This window comes from Triticum aestivum, chromosome 2A, assembly GCF_018294505.1.
Source record: "Triticum aestivum cultivar Chinese Spring chromosome 2A, IWGSC CS RefSeq v2.1, whole genome shotgun sequence".
NCBI classification, from domain to species: domain Eukaryota; kingdom Viridiplantae; phylum Streptophyta; class Magnoliopsida; order Poales; family Poaceae; genus Triticum; species Triticum aestivum.
Genome location: NC_057797.1, coordinates 482,262,279 through 482,268,723, shown reverse-complemented (window position 1 = coordinate 482,268,723; position 6,445 = coordinate 482,262,279).

Below are 6,445 nucleotides of genomic sequence, written 5' to 3'. Positions count from 1 at the left end.
AAGCATACAAGCAGGAAGGAGCATATGGAAGTTACCTCATATTTATCTTTCATCATATTAACCAGACCGGCTTCGTAGTCACGGCTGGTATACAACCAGTTCAGATAGCCGGAATGGATATCTTGGGCGTTCAGAGCAGCGTAAGCCGTCAGATCAGCGTTCCACTTGCCTTTGCCAAAAGCAGCAAACTCTTCCTTGGCAGAATGCTTGGATAAAGCGACAGGGTTGCTTGGCTCAGTATGGCCAGTACCAGTAATGACAACTTCATCATCCTGGGTACCGCCGGTTTGCACTGGAGCTGTTGGCTTGTCAGCAGGGTTTGCTGGACTGGTGGAGCATTCAATCCGGATGGAACCTGTGGGCTGATGGATAGGACCTGAGGTATCAGTAGGTATCTCTTCAGCAATAAGATCATCATCTGGCTGCGGTGGATCATTAGGAATATCCTCAGGAATAGCCGCTTCAAGATTGGATGTTTTTCCCGGTTCAAGAATGACATCTTCTTCGGCCGCTTTGTCCAGGCGGGCCTTCTTGCTTGGCCTAGGTTTGGCCCTGAGAAGAATAACAAAATTAAATACAGCATATGTTCTAAGGCAATATACTGCAAACATCACAATAAATATAGCTTACCCAAGCACCGTTTTGAGCGGTGGGAGCTGAGTAGCCGATGACTCGCTAGAAGATGAGTGGGAAATAACCTGATAATTGGAGTCAGATGGATTAAGAGGTTGACGAAAGCAGCCCACTTTAGGACAAGCACTGACAAGCGAATTAGAGACCTCGGAATGACGTTTCCGAACCGGACTGTTCGGTAAACCGGCGGAGGTAACTACCTGGCCGCTGTGTCGGGTGGTGCGGCGAGCTTCGTGTTGTTGAGTCTTCATAAGAAGTTTAGGATCCAAATAAGCAAGAGGATGAGAAAATTTAACTTTCCGGTTTGCCTGAAGGATTGTTCGTGAAGGCAAAGTTTCTGAATCGAAAGAGAGAATAATTACCTCTGCAACATCCGCGTGGCTGGCTTCGGCATCATGCTGACAAATATCATCATCAATAAGATGCAAGAAAAATAAACCAAGTGAGTCAAGCTCTACCTCAAAGTCCAGATTATCCACCTCGTCATCAGGGGCCGGATTAGAAGATGCAGTGGTTCTTTTCCGGTGGGCAGTCTTCTTCACAGCTTTAGTTTTTTGTCAGGTTGCTCTTTCCGGTTTATCTGTTTTCTCTGGTTTCTCATGCGGCAGCTTTTTTCTCCAAAACGGATCATCGCCCTGATTATGCAGACACTGATATTAAAAACAATGACCAGACATATCAATAACAGATTTAGCAAAGAGAAAAATCAAAGTCTTACAGCTGGCGGTTTGTTGGTGGCACAGAAGGGAAGCAGGCCGGTTCTAGCACAGACGGGTTCCGGTTCATTCAGTATCTTACGCACAGCCTCTGTGATTTCTTCACCGGAGAGCTGGAGTCTTGAATGTCGCAGTGGATCATCCACACTATCAGTATATTCGCACATCAAACCAGAGCGCTGACTAAGGGGCAGTATGCTCCATGATATCCAACAGCGAGCAAGGTCAACCCCTGTTAAACCATTGGCCATAAAGGCTCTGAGCTTTGACAGTTGGGGAGCATATTTGCTTCTCTCCTGGGCAGTCAATCTTTGAGGAAAAGGATGGGTATTGCTGAGCCGCTCCGGACGAAAGCTGAGCAAGGGATTCTCACCAGCAGGGGAGGTGTCTTTGCAGTAGAACCATGTCTGGTTCTACTCCTTGGGGTGACTGTGCAGCTTGGCGTGAGGGTATGTGACCTCTTTCCTTTTTTGAATCGCCATGCCACCCAACTCCGTATTAGAGCCATCAGTTAACTCAGTACGGCGGTTTAGATGGAAAAGATCTCTGAATAATTCCACTGTGGGCTCCTCTTAAAAGAACACCTCATAGAGCACTTGGAAGTGGCACATATTTGTAACAGAGTTGGGGCCAGTGTCTTGCGGATGGAGTTGGAAATCAGCTAGAACATCCCAGTAAAATTTAGAACCGGGTGGTTTAAAGCCCCGGGCTAAGTGGTCTACGAAAACAACAACCTCTCCTTCTCGAGGTGTGGGGGGTATTCTTTGCCAGGAGCCCTCCAATGGATGGTGTCTTTGCTGCCCAAGGCGCCAATCAGGACTAAATCATCCAGTTGATCCTCTGTGACGCGAGAAGGGACCCAATTGCACTCATACACTTGCTTGGCCATGATGAAATCTACAAGGTACATGGATATGTGCAATGTTAAACCGGAAGCAGATCTGTCTAAACCGGAGTTTTATGAAGCAACAGCATCTGGCGGTTCAACAAGGGGACTAATGATATATGATAGATTGCTTTACAAAGGTGAACTGCCTATGTGGTAAAGAGGATACAGATCCAAGGCAAGAATGACTAAGGAAGGTAAAAACAGATTTCATAAAGTCGCAGTGAAATTTTGGATCTACCATAAGACAGGAAAATAAAAGGATTTAGATCTAAAAGGTTGATCTCAAAGCAATTCACAAGGGACCAGATCAGTGTTTTATGCACATAAAGGTTTTGCTTTGGTAACAGAAGATAAGCCATTACAGGGAATACATCAGGTTGGAAGTTTTATTCATGGGCTAAAGAAGAAACAAAGGAAGAACAGTGCCAGAGTCTCGATGAACTTCGAGGAACGAGGAAACCCTAGAACAGATCTGCGGGGGAAAGGATAGAAGATTTACCGGAGCTGAGGAAGAAGCGGAAGGTCGCCGCGATGCTCTGGTGTGCTCAGGTTGATGCAGCGGCCAAGGTTGATGCAGAGGTCGACGGTGGCGGCGGAGCTCCGAAGCTGGGCGACGCGAGGAAGATGAAGCAGAAGGGGTCGGAGGGAAAGAGAAAGGAAATGACCCTTCGGTCCTATTTATAAAGAAAGGGATATGTTAGGCGCGAGAATCAAGGAGCCACGAGTTTGGAAACGAAGCTGCGGCCTTAATTATCGCAGGCTTGTTAACAGGATAAGGTTCTTTATAACCAGTGATGTCACACCGGTCTACCGCGAGCAGAGAAGATGACATCACGGCGGTTCAACAAAATACAAGAAGATGTTGAAGATGAAGATTTTTGCTAAGGATTGACATGAACCTGTTCAAATCAATTTGGGGCCTAATGTTGGGGATATTACTACTGGGCGTAAACCGGCCAGGACAGGCCGGGTTAACTTCATCAGTAGTTGAGTATGTTAAAAGCCCATGAGGGCAGATGAGGGCTAAAGGCCCATAATCGGTTTAAGGCCTATAGCTATAAACCGACATCGGTATGTAACTTGTATTATAAGTTAGGAATAGTGGAGACCGAACCGGACGCATCTATGAGCCGGTATCGGGACTCTGTAAACCGACGGGCGTCACCCATGTATATAAGGGGACGACCCGACGGTGGTTCAAGGAGAGACAACAAGTCGAGACATAGGCGAAGCTTGTTTGCTCCCTAGTCATTGAAACACCCATCAATTCCATCACAACTAGACATAGGCTTTTACCTTCATCGAAGGGGCCGAACTAGTATAAACTCTCTTGCGTCCTTGTGTCCGCTTTAACCCCTTCAAGCTAACCCGTTGCGATGGCTCCACGACTAAGTCCTTTCTCTAGGACATCTGCCGTGACAAACCCACGACAGGTACTATGCTAGAGACATATTGAGCATATTGGTTTCTGCGATGCATGTGGGCAGCAGGAAACAATTCGACATGCATTCACTGGTACGCGTCAGTGCTATAAAAATGGTTTTTAACCCCTTTCCGCGATGGCATTTGGAACCGTCGCCTAGTGAGTGACGGCGATAGGGGGGGTCCTTACCACACGACCCAGAAATCGTCGGGGATAGGGAGCCTTTATGCATATATTGTCCCTATATAACCGTTTCCGATATATCAAATATCCCAAACGCTTCATCCTTGCTACTCGTTTGTGCTCGCATTGCCATCACAGTCGGAGTTTTGTGGTTTTACCTAAAACCAGGCAGATTCCAGGCACGGGAGTGTCTGACATCACACACGCTTTGCAAACAGCAATTGTGTGCATTGTTACTCATGTTTACTCTCTGTGAACCTTGTTGGATTATGATGTACATCGCACACGTTGTGCTTTATTAACCGTGCGCGCCATAATGACCTGCACACCGTAATTTCACCCTAATTTAATTGTTGTTGTTTAAAATTGTACCTAATTTAAACTTGAAAGTAGGCTATAGCTTTATTCATATCCATCAGGTTCAAACAACCAATACATTATTCGATTCACAGGTACATATGTTTAAGAATTACATAAGCACCAAATAAAGAATGATGAACCAGGGTTCTATACTTGTACTACTACAGATGGTAAAGAAAGAGGCGACATACATTCCGGTTGCTGAACAAGGTGAAGCGGAATGGCCCTATTGTGCTCTCTGGATGCAGAAGGCACGCAGGACTCTAGTCCAACCCCTTGTGATGGCCGGACGCCAATCATGTAGTTTGAGAGGTAATCTTGAGTAAACTACTTCAGGATCCACTTCAAAAGAAAAAAGATTCAAACATTGTCATCTAACACAACTCATTACAGGCAGTAAAAAGAAGGTTACAGGGTTCTTACTTACCATCCTGCAGTTCACTGTTGTCTTGCACAAAGTGTAAACAAATAGTTCGATTGACGTCTTTGGCCCATTTAAATAACAATCTTTATCAGTTTCCTCACTTGATGTTGGTTCATGAATATCTCATTGCCCCAGAAAGGGTCAAAGTGTGGAACTTTGGCAATGATATATGTACCTAAAAGCACCAGGTTAATATTAGAAGCTAAACAACAATTGAAAAATGATGTAGTACAACACTCCCTCCATCCCATTATATAAGATTTTTTTACATGTATATCTAGACATCATCAGAACATTAAGATAACACTCTTCCTTGTTGCTATGTAGCCTGGGATTGCATATTTAGTCATTCAGTATAATGCATGTTGCTATGTAGCCTCAGATATATTAAATATAGCCCTAGTTAACCTACTGATAAATGGGTTACAGATATATTCAGTGAAATGTACGATTAGACAATTAATCCCTTATCAACCCCAGGTTATATGGTACTAGCTACCGATATCCTGAACAGTGAGTACACATAAGCAATGCGATGAAACTAACCTCGATGGAAAACAATAATGTTCTCAATATTGTCCTGCATGAGTAGATATAAAGGCATGTTAAGCACAACAGACTAAACATCAACCAAATATATCCATGATAGACAACATAATCTACAAGTGATAGCTTCAGTGTGCAGGCTTAAGCATGCTAGTTAAGCAAAATAAGAAGTGGAAAGGTGTGTTAACTGCATCAGGCATAACATTTAAAAACAAGCAAATATTCATTCAAACTGGTATTGTGCAGGTCTAAAGTACACTAGTTATTGTTAAAAAACGAAAAGGCATGTTAACTACAATATCCTTAACAGCAACCAAATATCGTAATTCATAGTAGTATTATTGAAACTGTTATTGATAAATTGAACTGCATGGCAAATAGTTGCACATACAGAGTATCACATTGTGAAGAACTGAAATAAACAAGTCATAAGGCCATCTCTAGCCGATCCTTTAAAAGTTAAAGGACTAAAACACTTAGTGGATATATATATATATATAGTGGCACTATTCTAATCCCAGCATCAAAATAACTATTTGGATCACAACACCCTATATAGGGGCGCTCCCGAACTTCCCAAATCAAAAAAAGACCCCCGTCTTATCTCCCCACGCCCCACCTTCTTTGTAACCACCGCCCCCAGGACCCACCTCCCCGCGTCGTCGCCTGCGCACCGCCACCGCCGTGACCCAACTCCCCGCGTTGCCGGTTGTGTACCTCCGCTGCTGAGACCCACCTCCCCGCGCCATCGCCCGCGTACCTCCGCCGTCGAGATCCACCTCCCTGCGCCGCCGCATGCGCACCTCCGCCACCGTGAACGACCTCCCCCCGCCATCACCACCGCCGTAACGCCCCAAACACACCCGCCGCGCACTTTGTGCTCACTCATGCGCACCCAGGAGAATACGTCTGTGCTTCCAGTCCGGCACATGTGCCATGACGGGTCACAAATGTCGTGCACAACATGACCGCGCACCTATCCGCAAACATCCGTGTAACCGTGAGGGTCGGCTCTGATACCAACTTGTAACGCCCCACACACCCGTCAGTGATCGTTACTCCTAGCGGGATCTAGACTAGCCCCGCAGATCAATACTAGTCTTTTCTACGCACTTTGTCCTCACTCGTGTGCACCCGGGAGAAACTTCCCGGTCGGTCACCCATCCTGAAATTACTCCAAGCTGAGCACACTTAACTTTGAAGTTCTGTCGGAATGGGCTTCCGGAAAAGAAGGAATTCTTTATTGATATGAGTAGTCTATCATCCCTAAT